The sequence below is a fragment of the Schistocerca nitens genome, chromosome 6 (genome assembly GCF_023898315.1).
Source record: "Schistocerca nitens isolate TAMUIC-IGC-003100 chromosome 6, iqSchNite1.1, whole genome shotgun sequence".
In the NCBI taxonomy this organism is placed as follows: domain Eukaryota; kingdom Metazoa; phylum Arthropoda; class Insecta; order Orthoptera; family Acrididae; genus Schistocerca; species Schistocerca nitens.
The window spans coordinates 306,287,190-306,304,724 of NC_064619.1; positions in this window are offsets into that span (position 1 = coordinate 306,287,190).

Below are 17,535 nucleotides of genomic sequence, written 5' to 3' on the forward strand. Positions count from 1 at the left end.
GACACTTCAAGAAAGGCGTTACGCAATACGGAGAGGTTTATTATCGAAATTACGAGAGAGCACATTCCGGGAAGAGATGGGCAACATATTACTACCGCCCACATATATATCTCGCGTAATGATCACAACGAAAAGATCCGAGAAATTAGAGCAAATACGGAGACTTACAAGCAGTCGTTCTTCCCACGCACAATTCGTGAATGGAACAGGGAAGGGGGGATCAGATAGTGGTACAATAAGTACCCTCCGCCACACACCGTAAGGTGGCTCGCGGAGTATAGATGTAGATGTAGATGTAGATATCGTCGCTAGTCTCACTGAACTTTTCTGAACTCTACATGTCATGTGTGGTTTGGCGTCTCCTTTCCAGCAACAGGTCCCAGGTTCAAACTAGTCAATTCCCTAAAAAACACGCTCAGAGCGTCGTTGCGCGAAAGTGGTAGGGAGACACGACATAGAACAACAGGCACGACGCAAAATGTTAGATTCCTCGTGCGATTACGCGGGAGCTAACGTGCATATCAACTGCAACAGCAGCAAGAACATTAATTTCCCACTTTTTCTGTTGTCAATTGTTTCCTTCTGTTACGTTGTTTAGGTTTTACCCTACCGCTTTCACCTGACTGGTTGAAGAGGCTGATTCGTAACTGACGAGATGGGTGACGTCTATTAGGATATCTTGCTGAATACACCGCACAAGAACGAACTGTATTCTTCGTACACTCTCCATTCACCATGAGCATGTCGGCTTCTACTGCACTGGTAAATTCCATCGTGTTTTTCTCACGATCTACTGCTTGGACTGTCACACACTAGCCGGCCATTGTGGCCGAGCGGTTCCAGGCGCTTCAGTCTGGAACCGCGCGACCGCTATGGTCGCAGGTTCGAATCCTGCCTCGGGCATGGATGTGTGTGATGTCCTTAGGTTACTTAGATTTAAGTAGTTCTAAGTTCTAGGGGACTGATGACCTCAGATGTTAAGTCCCATAGTGCTCAGAGCCATTTGTCACACACTAGCAGACGAGAAAAGCACAGTGCATTCAAGGAACACACAAGAACACTGCAAACATAACAACATCATACCTAGCAACTATACAGGTTGAATGGCACAAACAATTGTCGGCGTGGAAGCTTTTCAAAGCACGGTATCTCGCAAGTGACTCGCACTACAATCCTGCAACAAACACCACTGACAGTCTAATTACTCCTTCTTTTAATTTGAAAATTCCAATAGACATTGTTCCATTTAAAAAAAGTGTATCTTTGCACAAAAATACGCTTTCTAAGTATTATTAGAATCTGTTTATTTGCTAACATTACGAGCTGCTGACTACCAATTCGTTCAGTGAAAACCTTATATTTATGACACTTTCCATTTCCGCAATATCTGCCGTGCAAGTTATAGTGATTCACCCTGTATTTAAAACTGAGAGGGAATAAAATGCCTTTAACGGTAATGACATCTTTATTTACATGAGATTTTCAGGCTGTCCAGGTAAGTTCGTGTTGCTGTTGAACTTCAAGACACGTGATTCTGGAAACATATAGTTTGAGATAAATTTCTGCTCCCACACTAGCTCAGATCTTCTCCATTTACTAGGAGTTGTAGGGTATTGAGTGCAAACGCATTTGCATCGCACGAATTACATCTATATAGGCATAATTCATAAATACATAATCGTACAGTTAGTAGTGCATCAGACCTGTTGCAAGGAGTGTGGTTTCGGCTTTTTCTAGGTTTAACTTCTGTTTAACCCCTATTAATTATTGCGTTGCGCTGTGAATGGATACTACGAAATTTAAAACAAGGTTAGTCAGACTGCGCTTAGTAGCAGATGGGTCAGATTTCATGCGAAGGACCAATGTTTCAGTGCAAAAAGAACCGGGGCATTGTCTATTATGAACTCACCGGTTAAAGTATGAAGTAGAAGGTGGGCTTTCACGTTTTCTGTCCTATTCCATTTACGTACAAAGTGCCGGAAAATAGCTGTCTGTATGTCTCTGTAAGCCTCTAATCTCTCTTACGGGATTTTCGTGATCGTTACGCGAGACGGTGGCAACAGAACAGTATCACAGTATTTCTGGAATATACTCTGTCTACATTTAGCCAAAAGCGTTCCGCAAAAAATACAATTCCTTTCTTCCAAAGATTATCGTTTAAGCTTCCAGAGCGCAACTGTTATACTTTTATAACGACTACACCTCCCTGTTAGTATTCTAACATTTCGTTCGACCCCTTTGTCATGTTTACTTGATAAGGATTACTAACGCTGGAGCAGTACTGCAGTATTGGGTGTACTGGCATTTTGTATGTAACTTCCTTCATAGATCGAATGCACTTTCCCAGAAACCTTCAACAAATCTCAGTGTTCCTTATGCCTTCACCAATACTGGTATCAGGTGATTGTTCCACTTCATATCACCTCTTAGGGTTATTCCAAAATCTTTATACGACGTAATGTGCTTAAGGAGTTAATGCGAAACTTTCAGGTTTTTTCTCTTCGTGATGGGCGCTATAAATCAGCCGAGGACTAGATGTGAATGATAAGCTTTGCAGGAATATTAAAAGTGGAAACGGTACAGCCTGCATTGGAGAGGATGAGACGTTGTGATGATGCTGGATGTATGGGCTGGTCAGAAACAGCCTGAAGAGCTTGTAAGGGCGTTGCAGAGTTATCCAGTCAGGCTGTTGCATGCGAAAATTCAAGCGGCTCACCAGATACAATTAACGTCAGCTGTTTCCATAGCGTAGTTGATAACGCACGAGACTGCTCTGCCTTGGGCTTGAGTTCGATCCTTACTACCGTCTCATCTATAATTTTAGTATCGCTCTCATGATCGGTTTTATGAAAGCAAACGAAGCAGACGTTTGGCTACGCCGTCTCCGGCAGGGAGCTTGAAATTACACCCGCAACGGCCTTATTGGCAAACTTCAATTCTAATTTAGTCGGAAACTGCTCGTCGTATCGAATTTCCTTCTTAGCAATTAGTTCGCAGCACAACCTACCCTGCAACACACTTACAATGTATTCAAACTGTTTCTGATCAGTCTGTATATGTAGTGGAACAGAAAACAAAGTTGGTCAGAGCTGTAGTACTGGTAGAAAAGGGTAAAGATGAGGTGCCTGGTGAAAGAATTTTTAGGGGACGTAGCCAAATTGCGATTTTCGTCTGGTCATCAAGAGCAGTTCCCAAAGTACTATGCGAGGGTGTTATCAGTGTGATGTAGGCTATTGTAGCAGACATCGGGAAGTTTTGAAGATGTGACGGGATTGAGACAAGACATAAAGCCATTGATGTTTCGAAAGGGTGTACAGAATAAGAATTTGTTTTTGCTAGGGAGTGAATACATGATTTAAAAGATGACGCTGTAATGCTGTGACGCCTCCCTGTCGGGTCAGAGTTGGGTGTAGGGATGGATACTTCCAGAAGTAGCTTGGAGTAAGTTGTTGCAGTGGTGTGAAACATAAGTTGAAAAGCCCTCCACATGAGTACTAGCGGTATCGTGAACTTACATACGGCCGGGAGAGCGGCTTGCTGACCACGTGCCCCTTCATATCCGCATCCACTGACGCCTGTGGTGTGAGGATGACACGGCGGCCGGACGGTACCATTGGGCCTTAATGACCTTTTCGGGCGTAGTCTCCTGTTTTTTACATGAGTACTAGAATATTTCCACAAAAAAAAAATGTTGATGTAGATCTTGGTAGTAGGAGGAGTTAGTATGGGTATTGCTATGAAATACAGAATAGGCAGCATGGGAAATTTGTTACCCAGAAGTACTTTAGCTCTGACCAACTTTGTTTTCAGTTGTAACGTTACGTGACTGATGTCACTGACATAGTGACGTAACTAGTGTTATCAGTGACTTCATCTTTACCAGTGACAACCCACGCACACTTCCTGTACGTTTCAACAACTGTCTTGTGATCACTAATCCTAACAAAATCACTGACACTAAATTTAGCTTTTCGTCGATCTGTCATGTTTACTATACGCAATAGACAAAATGGTGTCATGTTTCATCAACAGGTATCGTAATTATTGTTCTTTTCTTGTGGTTGTACTGACTTACTAGAAGTGTACCATATCAGTACATTTATAAGAACCCTGAGTAGTGAAATGTTTGAACATCTTTCCGTTAAGAGCTGTACTGCAGCATTCCACAACAGAAACTTTCAGGTTTGAAAACACTGAGTAGTGATTAATGTTACTTTTCTCCATCATCCTCTTACCTAAGTCTGTTCGTAAATGATTTGAAATCCTAGTACAACTTTCGTAAATTTTCCTAAATGCATCTACAAGCTCAGCACCAGTTTTAGTCTTTAGAGCAACATGGAGTACATGTCAATCAATGTCAATAAATATTTGTAACCTGAATTGTATTTGTAACGTGCATTCAGGTCAGCCAAACTGACTTGATGAAGGTCAGCAGCTCCTTTTTTGATAACTGCTCTCCTCAGATGAATTTTGCGTGTTGTTGCGTGTTGAGCGATGCAGTCCTTCAGCTACTACAGCTTTCATACTGATTACAGTGAAGCCAGTAACCAGAGGAAGAATAAGGTATCAACAATGGTGAATTTCTTTTATACAGTACCTTAAATGGGGAGCACATAAAAAACAAACAAAAATAATGTAGATAAATGTTGTACTATAAAAAAACATTAAATTTCTTTAGCTTTTCAACAACAAGATATAAATTTATATATGCATTTCTTTCAGTGTTCAAAAGCATTCCCTTTTTTTATATCGATCTCACCGTTTTTGATGCGGCCCACCAAGAATCCCTTTCTTGTATCAACATTTTCATCTCAGAATAGCGTTTTCCACACTGTCTTCCTCTACAGTTTTCAGCCTCTACAGCTTCCTCTAGCACTATGGAAGTTACTCCTGATGCCCTGTGCTCTTGTACCTGCTTCTTGGTAGTGTTTTCCATATAACCCTCTCCTCGCCATTTATGCGGAGAACCTCCTTGTTCCTTACCTTATCAGTCCTCCATAGTTTCAACGTTTCTCTGTAGCACTGCATGTCAAATACTCAAATACTTTGGTTCGCTTCTCTTCCGGTTTTCCCGCAATCCTTCTTACGCTACCATACGATGCATTGCTGCAAATGTACATTCTCAGAAATTTCTTCCTTGAACTAAGGCTTATGTTTGATCCCAGAAGACTTCTCTTGGAGAGTGCTAGCCTGCTTTCTATATGTCCTCCTTGCTCCGTCCATCAAGCGTTATTTTGCAGCCTAGGTAGCAGAACTCCTCAGTTTCATCTACTTCGTGATCACGAATTCCGATGTTAAGTTCAAATGGTTCAAATGGGTCTATAGCACTTAACATCTGAGGTCATCAGTCCCATAGACGTAGAACTACTTAAACCTAACTAACCTAAGGACATCACACACATCCATGTCCGAGGCAGGTTTCGAACCTGCAATTGTAGCAGCCGCGTGGTTCCGGACTGAAGCGCCGAGAACCGCTCGGCCACCGCGGCCGACTGATGTTAAGTCTCTCCCTGTTTACATTTCTGCTGTTTCTCATTAATTTCTTTGTTTTTCGATTTACTCTCAATCCATATTCTGCACTCATTCGACTGTTCATTTCATTCAACGTATCATGTATTCTTCTTCACTTTCACTGAGGATAGCAAAGTCATCAGCGAATCTTATAATTGGTGTCCTTTCACCTTGAATTTTAATCCCACTATTGAACTATATTTTTTTTTAAATTTCCGTCATAGCAGGGCCGAAAGACTACACACCTGCGTCACGTCCTTTTTAATCCGAGCAGTTCGTTCTTGATCATCCTCTCTCATTGTTTCCTCTTGGTTCTTGTACAGAGTGTATATTACCCGTCTATCCCTTTAGGTTCCCCATTTTTCTCAGAATTTAGAACATCTTGCACAATTTTACAATGTCTAACGCTTTTTTCTGGTCGAAAAATCTTATGAATGTATCTTTTTATTCTTCAGTCTTGCTTCCATTATTAATCGCAATGTCAGAACTGTCTCTCTGGTGCCTTCACCTTTCCTAAGACCAAACTGATAGTCATATCACAGATCCTCAGTTTTCTTTTCCATTCTTCTGTAATTCAAGTCAGCAGCTTGCACACATGAACTGTTAAGCCGACTGTTCGATAATTCTCGCATTTGACGGCTCTTGTAGTCTTCGGAACTGTGTGGATGATGTTTTTTGGAATGTCTGGTGGTATATCGCCAGTCTCGTACATTCTACACATCAGCGTGGATAGTCGTTTTGTTGCCACCTCTCCCAATGATATTAAGAAAAAAATGGTTCAAATGGCTCTGAGCACTACGGGACTTAATTTCTAAGGTCATCAGTCCCCTAGAACTTAGAACTACTTAAACTTAACTAACCGAAGGACATCACACACATCCATGCCCGAGGCAGGATTCGAACTTGCGACCGTAGCGGTCGCGCGGCTCCAGACCGTAGCGCCTAGAACCGCTCGGCCAATCCGGCCGGCTAATGATTTTAAGAATTCCGGTGGAATGTTATCTATCCCTTTCGCCTTATTTAATCTTAGGTTTTCCAGACCTCTTTTAAATTCTGATTCGAATATTGCATGCCGTATCTCTTCCCTATCGACTCCTATTTTTCTTCTTCTGTCACGTCATCAGACAAGCCCCCCACTCATAGAGGCATTCAGTGTACTCTTTCCAACCATCTGTTCTCTCCTCTGCATGTAACAGAGGAATTTTCATGGCGCTCTTAATGATACCGCCTTTGCTTTTAATTTCACCGTAGGCTGTTTTGACTTTCCTGTATACCGAATCAGTCCTCCCGACAATCATTTCTTTTCCGATTTGTTCACAGCTTTCCCGCTGTCATTTCGTCTTGGCTTCCCTCTAATTCCTATTTATTTCATTCCTAAGTCACTTGTATTTCTGTATTCCTGAATATCCCTTAAAAATTTTTGTACTTCCTATATTTGTCGATCAGCTGAAGCATTTGTTCTGTTACCCATTGTTTTTTCGCAGTTATCTTCCGTGGATCTATGTTTCTCTTGGCAACCTCTGTGATTGCCCTTTCTAATAGAGAGGTATATATGCGTCAATAATGTAACTTGAAAACGTTTTTGTACTGGAAATAATGAATATCTTTGAGTTTCAGGGAACTGAAACTACACTCTGTATAATTTTTTACTATATAATTTTTTAATACAATTTTTGCGCCTCATTTTGACGACACAGTCTGATGGTTTAAAATAGGAGGAGGACGTGTAAAGCGCAATTGGTCTATTTCCACAGTCGTCGTCTTTTTTTATTGGCTGTAGAGAGGAGGGAAGGAGGAAGGTGTGTGGCTTGATGCGTGCATAAAATGTCTTTCAGAAATAATGTAATGTGACGCCAATTTTACACATTATTTTAATATTGCATCAAAGGTTCGTGACTTTCACACAAATAATGCATGTGTTTGACTTTCAAGTGGAGGTTATATAATTTTCTACATAGCATTATAATACTATACTGTCTGATTAGAAAGAGGAGAGACAGTGGAGATTCTAAATTTCTCACAGCTACATTTGTGCTATTTCCATCATCTTGGATTTTTCACTGATTTGAGATTGGTAGGAGGCGAGAAGGGGGAGAGTGTTTCAATTTTATATTAACATAAATGGGTTAGTTCTGCCGACGTGGATTTTTTGATTGGCTATTTTATCTTTAACACTTTACCGTGCTTTTTTTGAAGATGGGGGGGGGGAGCAAACGAGGGAGAGTAGGAGGGGAAAAGCGTGCGCGGCATGTCAGTAATAAGGGTGATGACGTAACTGACGATATCACTAGGTCAATGACCCAGTCACATCATGGCGCAAATGTTAACTCATAGCCCTACTACTGACAGATGTGTGGTCTTCTGAAGAGATGTATATTTCGAACGACAATGGTCAGAGATTGGTCAGAGATTTTATAATTTACTCAGTTGCGGGTAAGTGTGGAGGGGATAGTTGGGTTCTAGAGGAGTGTTGATAGGTGCAATGGGAACTGAGATCCCTAGTCAGATTGAGAAAAGGGAGTTAACTTTACACTTCGATGAGTAAGTAGGATGGTTCAGGTTGCAGCTGTTAAGTGGAGATATGGAGGTTTATACTTTGTTTCAGTAAGAGATCTAATTTGCAGTAGGGTCAGGAGGTAGAGCTTCTGAAGTGAGGGAAAACTGTCTTTATATATGAGTCGCTTATATCTGTACGATAGGTTGGTACTCTGAAGGTTGAACTTGATGTTTGCAATAACGTGTCTGGGTTCCATGGGGATTAGGTGATTTAGGGTTGATGGGATATCTGTAAGGATTCGAACTAAGTAAGTTGTACCATAGACGTAGTTTATGCATATGGTTCATATGACTTCAAAGTCTGTGTAGGAACTGAGTTCAGACTCCACCTCCTTTAGTGCGTTATCGTGGTCTACCAATCTCATAACAGCTGTGTGGTTGGAGGAATGTCGTGAAGACTGGGTTTGCCTAATTCAGATGTCTGTGTGAATGGATGTGAGGTATGTAAGCAGTATCTTCTGGGGGAGATTTCGAATGGTCGTCATAGTTATTGGATTTTATGAGGGTGAAGCCTTTTTTGTAGCATGCTCTACTTATGGTTAAGAGATAAATGTACTTTAGAACGTAAGAAATTACAATTATCAATATTCCATTTATCTATTCCATATTATTCCCTCCGATTTCGGAGGAGAAGTGAGAGGATTTCGTATTGGATGTGTATTAGATGAAGATTTTACTGTGATCCACAGTGCAACATTCGATAATGATGATCCTGTTAAAGCTGCTCCTGTTGATGTTCAGATAAAGATAGCTTGTTCAGCGAATGGTCCTGGTCCTAGTATACATTCAGGTTTGGTCGTTAGAATTCCTGAGCTAACTGGTGTAATGGTTCATGGCAGCATTCATATTGATGTACTATAAAACATTCCAAGAAAAACTAGAACAATACTTCCTTGGTGGAATGTGGAGGAATTCCAGGTTACGATTTTTGAGTGTGAGAAGGGAAGTGTGTATTTATAGTGGCTGTGGAGGGGGTGAGGGATATCATGTACTGGGGAAGGGCTGTAGGAGAAGACTGGAACGTCAGTGATGATAACCAAAGAACGGTCAGGGGGACGGAAAAATGGGTAGACTATACTATGGTTACCAGTGACGCACTGGCCGTAGGAAGACGAGGGATGAAAAGAGGCAGGAGCTTTCGATCCCGCAGTGAAGAGATGTTTTAGCAAGTCTAGTCATAGCTGCTAGGATGTTATAGTCATATGTCATTGACTAACCTAGATAAATTCTGGGAATGGGTTGACTGCAGCTTTGCGATGTTGAGTGTGCTAAGGCTAAGTGGCAGAACTGGCAGAAGTGGAATATAATCCAGGACTCATGCTCAAATCATCTGGAAGTTATTCCCGGAATGCCCGTATGAATATCACTAATGAGTGATATCATCTAAAAGTGCAGAACTGCAATGCGATCATTAGTCTATGAAATTGTAAAAGCTCTCTGCTACATTGAAATGCTTAATGAGTCAGAGTTAGACTCAGAAACTTGACTTATCGAAAACGTCTTGCTGCGTATGGCCATTTTCTGTTTTGCATAATGAAATTACTTTGTGGACCAACTCTGAAACTCTCTGACATGTTACGTGGTAAAAGTACCTTGTAAACTGAAAGATAAGGCATCTCCGTTTCCATTCAGAATACACACAGCGTAACTATAGCTCCTACAATTGTGCCATTAAGGAAGAAGTTGAGATAAAATTAGCAAGTAGAATTAAGAATAAGACGGAGGTTTTCGCTTAAATTGTGCTTGATATCCTTGTCTCTCTCTTTGGCTAACAGTAGACGGACAGAATTAATGCTACCTGATCCGCTATTGATAATTAGTATACACACTCTAATATTGGTGATGTTTAGTTGTGTGGTGGAGCTAGTCTTTACTATGTGTGTATGTGTGTGTGTGTGTGTGTGTGTGTGTGTGTGTGTATGTGTGTGTGTTTTGTCTTTCTGCTTATGCCCTGTGTGCCGAGATTTTGAATTCCTTTCAGCAGTGCTCTCTCACTACAATTGTGCCTTGAAACTGATGGGAAGTGCAGTTGTCGAAATACCGGTGGTTGTCGAAATACCGACCGTTGTCGACATACCGGCGGTTATCGTATATGTCACGTGGCTGCATTCTAGTAAATTACTAGAACATTTTATTGTCCAGGCAAAACTCAAGTTTCACATAATGTTACAAGCGATTGTCAATTAACCACAAACCCATGTTAGTAATTTAGCTAAACTCTCAATTTAATTTATCCTGATGATTAAAGAAGGAATCAAAAAAAAAAAAAATGAAAAGTACTGGCTCTTTATAACGGTAGTGATGATGGTAAAGCGTAATCGTATCCGTACAAAACTCTCGACATTCGGCGCAGTTGCAGCGCATGGATCCATATAACATGGCAGATAAGTCTTCCTTCTACTAACGCAGTGGTCATACCATCGTTAAGTTAAACAATTATCTCTGACGTCACGTCGCTGAACAGTCTTAACGACAAAAGGGAATTTCAACGCACCCCCATACCAAAGAACTGATAGTTAAAAGCAGGTACCAGTTTATCTGAACAGGTCGATTAGAAAAATTCATATATGAGTCGTCAAACATTTTTTATGGTGAATTTTAGAATGAGGATCTACATGGTTTCCCCTATACAATGCTGCCACACCCATATCAACTACTTCTTCCCCTCCCCTCTATGAATATATAGTCTGTCTCCTTCGTCAAACGAACCAACGAAATCTGACCATTCAATCTCTAACCCTTTTATCTATTCTGAAGCTTCCCTTTTTAGTTTCCTTCCCCTTCCAATTCAGGTTCTTGTCTTCAATCACATGCACAAACTCCCGTGTACTACTGAAACCTCTTTCACATTGTGTACTTTTTCACATCCCAATCCACATAATACACTCAGGGTTCTCAGACTATCAACGTTCGTGCTATATGTGTGTCTTCGCAGGGTTTGTCGTTCGTGTTCAGTGACGTGCCACATTTTCTTTAGCATTTTTACCGTCTCAGTTTCATCAGTTCCTTTTATGAGTAACTTCTACCACACTTTTTTTTGTTTCTTTTAGCATTGCGATTAGTGCGGTTCATCATTTTTAATAATGCAAAACTCCTGCAGAAGTCTCATCTGTTATTCCTGTTTTAAATCATTTCTTGTATTCGCATTTTAAGATTGTGTTGACTGACAGCTTGCTCTCATACATGTGTACATCGACATCTACATGGATACTCTGCAAATCACACTGAAGTGCCTTGCAGAGGGTTCACAATAATCCTCTATTATTCCAGTCCGAAACTGCACACGGGGAAAACGAACACCTATATTTTCCGAAAGAGCTCCGATTCCCCTTATTCTATTTTGATGATCCATTCTCTCTATGCAGGTCGGTCTCAACGAAACGTTTTCGCATTCGGAAATTTCGTGAGAAGATTCCACCACAACGAGAAACGCCTTTGTTTTAATGATGTCCACCTCAAACCCTGTATCATATCGGTGACACTATCTCTCCTATTTCTCGATAATACAAAACGTGCTGCTTTTATCTGAACATTTTTGATGTACTGAGTTAATCTTAACTGGTAAGGATCCCACACCGCGCTGCAGTACTCCAAAAGAGGACGGACAAGCGTAATGTGGGCAATCTCTTTGGTAGATCTCTTGCATCTTCTAAGTGTTCTACGAATACACCGCAGTCTTTGGTTCGCCTTCCCCATAACATTTTGCTTGTGTTCTTTCAAATTTAAGTTGTTCGTAATTACAGTTCCTACGTATTTGAGTTTACTATCATTAGATTTGATTGATTTATTGTGTAACCGAAGTTGAGGGATTTCCTTTTAGTAATCACGTGGATGACATCACATTTTTCATTATTTAGGGTCAACTGCTACTTTTCGCACCATACCAGATATCTTTCTAAATCGTATTGCTACTTGTTTTGATTTTGTGATAATCAATAAAAAAGCAGCCTTGAGCGCGATGGTTATCTTACTAAAATGACCGGGTTCGGCTTAGGCTTAGGCCATCTTCAGACAGCACCATCAGTTGAAGTTGACGATGCGTAGAACAGTCAGTTGATCTCAGTCGCTGAGCTTCAGCGACTGAAGTCAACTTATGTGTGCTGATTTTTCTTTAGTCTTGCTTCCATTATCAGTAGCATCGTCAGAATTGCCTCTCTGGTGCCTTTACCTTTTCTAAAGCCCAACTGTTCGTCATCTAACACATCCTCAATTTCCTTTTCCATTCTTCTGTACGTTATTCTTATCAGCGGCTTGGGTGCATGAACTGTTAAGATGATTCCCCGAATTTCTCGTTTGGGTTTTGAGGAGGATCGTTTTGACATTAGTGTCTCTCTATGTTCAGAAAGACCTTCAGGGTTCGATGAGGATCATTTAGAAATATTGATCCACAATGCTTCCCTGTCAGTGTACTCGAGAACTGGAAAATGATCAATCCATTAACGTGAGGCATTTGCAAGCAATGGGGAAGGTTCAAAAATCGGGTCTATGGTTACCCTATGCTTTAAGCCAAAATCACAAAAGTCAGCGGGTGGCTTTATGTGCATGTCTGCTTCCTCTCAGTTGGCTCGTGAGCAGCACCGACCTTTCCGATCCTGTATCGTTACTGATCACGAGATATGTCGTTTTTATCGTATCATAAGAAACATAAAGGAATGGCTCAGCCCAAGTAAAGCAGCAGCTCCCCATACAAAGACTTGCGTGCAGCCGCAAAGCATAATGTTATGCATCTGGTGGAACAGCGACGGTTTGTTGTAGTATGAATTGCTTTCTCGAAGTGTAGTAGTCACTGCTGACATTTACTGTCAACAACTGAGACGTCATGCATACGCAGCCTAAGAACAACGACCAGGAAGAATGCGTGAAGTGACGCCACACCGCGATAACGCCCACGCGCATTCTCCTAGACTGACAAAAAAAAAAAAAACACTATATAGGAGTTGAGTTGGGAAGTTACTCCGCACCCACCTTACTCACCTGAGCTTACGCCACCAGATTTTCACCTTTTCCGCTCTGTATCGAACAAGCTTCAAAGAATTCCCTTTCCTGATGAAATACACTCCGAACTTGGCTTCGCCTCAAAACCACGTGATTTCTACAGAGGCGTATTCGAGAAGATACTCCAGTGTTAGCAAAATGTTGTAAATAGTGTAGGAGAATATATTATTGATGACTAAAGTGTCACGACACCAAATCCTCTGAACATTGGTCAAACCAAGCATCGAAAATTACTTGATTTATTTTTATGATTTTTTTGTAGCTTATTTAGCCTGACCAGATTAGGGCCTTTGGGCCCTCTCTTACATCTGACCAACAATAACACACACCAAAGATACAAAAACATTCTCACAAATAATAATAATAATAATAATAATAATAAGAAGAATAATGTTAATAATGATTGAAACTGACAGTGATAATAATAACTGACAATAATAATAATAATAATAATAATAGTAATAGTATTGCGCTTTTGAATATGTGTTTAGCATATAGGTGTAGGAGAGGTAAAGAAGTAGGAGAAGATTGAAATGACAGTGACCGAATCTAAATAAATGACTCTGACAACATGAAAAAGGTGTAAGACGGCAAGAACTACACCCCTTACATGAAGTCATTAAAGATCACCTAACTTACATTGCGCGAACAGTAGGGCTGAACAAATATGACTGACAAGGCACAATGCATCTTGTAGAGGGTATAATATGGCCGTATTGGAATAATTAATGTTGGGTCATGGTTTTAAAGTAATTCACACGACATGAAAAATTTGTGGAAACAAGTCAATTTACTGGAGGCTAGTTTATCCCAGGGCAGTATTCAGAGTTGACTGCGGCCGGGTGGCGGCGCGCGGCTGGTGAGCGGCGAAGGGAAGCGACAAAAGGCAGCTTAGGGCAGCTCAAACTCTGAGAAAGCGGTAACGGGGCGTGGCATCCAGCTGCCTTAAGATGAGTGACAGTGAGGGGGTGGTTGACCCCATGCTGGTGTACCGGGAAGCAGACGGAGAACTCGTACGCCTGTTGATAAATGTCCGTCGACCTGTTTTCATTGAAACATGCGAGAAAGCCGCGCAAAGCTACGGTGGAACGGTCAACAGAGGCTGAAATGTGCGTGTTCGTGACTATAGCAACTTCATGCTGAATTCACGATCCGCAGAGTCTGAAGTAAATCACGTGAAGAGCGACAGAATGAAATACGCCGGCCGGCCGCGGTGGTCTCGCGGTTCTAGGCGCGCAGTCCGGAACCGTGCGACTGCTACGGTCGCAGGTTCGAATCCTGCCTCGGGCATGGATGTGTATGATGTCCTTAGGTTAGTTAGGTTTAAGTAGTTCTAAGTTCTAGGGGACTTATGACCACAGCAGTTGAGTCCCATAGTGCTCAGAGCCATTTGAACCATTTGAAATACGCCGGCCTCCAATAGGAACATAGGACCAAGGAATGTGAAGTACTCTCCTGGGAGTCAGAATTTCGGAAAAACTGGTGTTTTATGCAGATGCTAACCTTGATGGGTGGCCTGGGAGGAGCTAAATAGCAGAAGTTAAGAGGAAGGGAAATTTTTTGGGAATTTGTTCACTTCCGAGAGCAGGCATTGATCAGTGCTGGGAAGCGACGCATAATTAACGCGACTGGCGCTGCAATTGGCGTAAGTGATTTGGCTGGAGGGGAAACTGAGATGAAGAGCGGACTGGCAAAAGTCTCCGTAGAGGTTTTCTGTTCCCAGCTTGCCTAGAGTGTGGACGTAGCGCTCTTTACTCAGCTTGCCCCAGAGAGAGTGGGTATCTCTGCACTTTAGGACTTAGCAAACGGAACGATTGAACATGGAGATAGAAAGTTTTCGTTCAGCTATGTACCGAGCAAGATAGCTAGGAGTAAACAGACGACTGCAGCCTTGCAGCACCACGAGGCCGTCCGACATCTTCACAACCATGACGACCCGCCAAGCTGAATTCGGTTATATAGCGCCTACTCCGGCTTGAGTTAGGCCACTGATTAATTTGTTGGATCACGTTGGCAAAGTTTCCATGAGGGTTTCATGAGGCGTGTATTGGGGAAATCTTCTTGCACTTCGCATTACGCCTGGGTCAGTTGATACGAATTAATTTTGATTTATCGCGCTTTACTTCACTTAAACGCAATTTATTCCCACTTCCTGTTAGGAGAGTCATGTAATGTGATGACTGAAGGTCGGGAGTTAAAACAAATTTGTGCTAATCGACTGCATCTGTTTTCAATCAAGTAGTTGAAATCCCAAGTCACTTTCTTAATTAATTTTATGTCCAACTTTTGCTTCTGGTGTTCAATAGCTGAATATAACATCAATGTGCACCCCTTTTTAATTAAAAGGGATCAATTCTGAATCAATTAATGTCAACACTGCCACCGCAGTTCAATCAGGAGTCACAGGCATTATTACTTTCTCTGCGTTATCCGATATTGCGGCAGTTTTGCACTCTCTGTTGACCTGTTAGTCAATTAGATGGGGTGAACACACGCCAAAACCAGATAAGTGACGGGAGGGGTGCTACAAAGCGATAAGTTGTGGGTCAGGGGGAATTGTTGAGAGCAATTTGCAGATTAGTATATGGGCGAGATGGCTGTTGTGATTGGAGAGCCTTTAACTGTCTTTCGAAGTTTGGATGGAATATAAATTCTCTGATTTTTTGAGAAAGATTGCTCTGAAGACAGGGTCCTGATACAGAAAATGATTATGGGAACATACCAGTGCCATTTATTGATATAAAGAGGATTTAACTTTGTTGAAGACGAGTATTTCTGCTGTGCTGTTCAGATAATAGTGCAAGAATTGAAATTAAGTAAGACGGAGTGCAATGATACCAGACGATAGAGCAGATATATAATATAATTGTATCTACGCTTACGGACACGCAACATGATAACTGTATATAGACAGGACTCATATGGTCGAAACAAATGTATCGCAGAAAAGCATTAATCCCTAATTGTAGTCTGCGCGAGCTTTCGTACGGAAGCTCTTGGAAAATAGCACCCAAATAGTCAAGAATGGAAAGGATTAGTGACTCTAAAAGACACTTTTTAAGCTCTAAAAGAAATACTTCTTTATATTTATGAAGAGAATGAAGAGACTTTCACGCCTTCGTACAGACTGCACTCTGCTTTCAGTTTAATCTAAGTGATGGTCTCGAAGTGATGGTCCAGAATTAACTCAAAGTTCTTTGTAGATGAGGGAAAGGTAAATTCCGTGGCGTTTAGGGTTAAGGGTGGAAGAGATTCTCTGATCTATGTAGTAATATGTCTTCGGTGTGCGACTAAGACTGGTTGCGTTTTAGGTGGGTTAAGTTTCAAACATATGCTCTGCGCCCACTCAGATAGGGCAAGTAAATCCAGCATTTACGTGCCGGACGGCTGTGCACACGTTTGTTGTACTTGCACTTAGGTGTAACTGAAGGTCATCAGCGTATAGGTGACATTTGTAGTGGGAACGAATAGTTGGCGCATCATTAACATATAACGAGAAAGGTGATGGACTCAATAGTGCCTCTTGTGTGATCCCTGATATTATATCCCTCTACTGCCACCTTTTAATTCCATACATTGCACACTGTTGGCCGGATGTAAGGTATGAGTGGAACTATCGCACAGGACTTGAAAAAGATTGAAGGTGGAGGTGAGAGAAAGAAAAGGAAACGGAAGGAACTGATGATACGCGACGAGTGAAAGTGTGTGTCGGACCAGGACTCGAACCCGGGATCTCCTCCTTACTAGCCAGCTGCGTTACCCACTGGGTCATTCGCACGCTTCCCGCCTGAAAAAAAATTCCCACCTAGGGCCACCTATGCGCATTCCCCGTCCATGCCCGCTAATTTTTAGATTTCCGCTGGAGATCGAACGACATTTGCCCGCACTGAAGGTTGTCGATTGATTCCCCATCGAGGTGAATCAGTTATATAAGTGCGTGATCGGATATGGCCGAAAGAAAAGACACCACGCATTCATATAATTTAACTAGTGAGTTTAGCAAGTAGAATGCCAAAGTCAACAGTGTCGGAAGCTTTGCTGAACTCCAAAAAAGCAAAAAGTAGTCGCCTGTTGTTTGTCTATAGGTTGTTTCAGATCGTCGGTCACTTTTACATGAGCGGTCGTCGTGCTGCGATTATGCGGGAAACCCGACTTGTATCCTCTAAAATGCTATTAGATGTTAAATACTTCTGAGCTTTTCGTTGACTATGTATTCTACATTCGCAGGAAAAAATATCACTGTAATCACGGTTTTAAGATGAGCTTGAACCCAAAATCGACTGTGCCTAAATATATAATTCAATCGACCTACTTTTCTTTGATTACCTGTGATAGCTTATTTTTTGTAACAAGGCTGGACATTTGCCTATCTGTAACGTATGGCAATATAATTTTGCCTCTGATGATAGTATGAGTCTTGCCATGGGTAAGACTAATTGTTTAACTGCCACATAAGATCTGTATTATATTTCT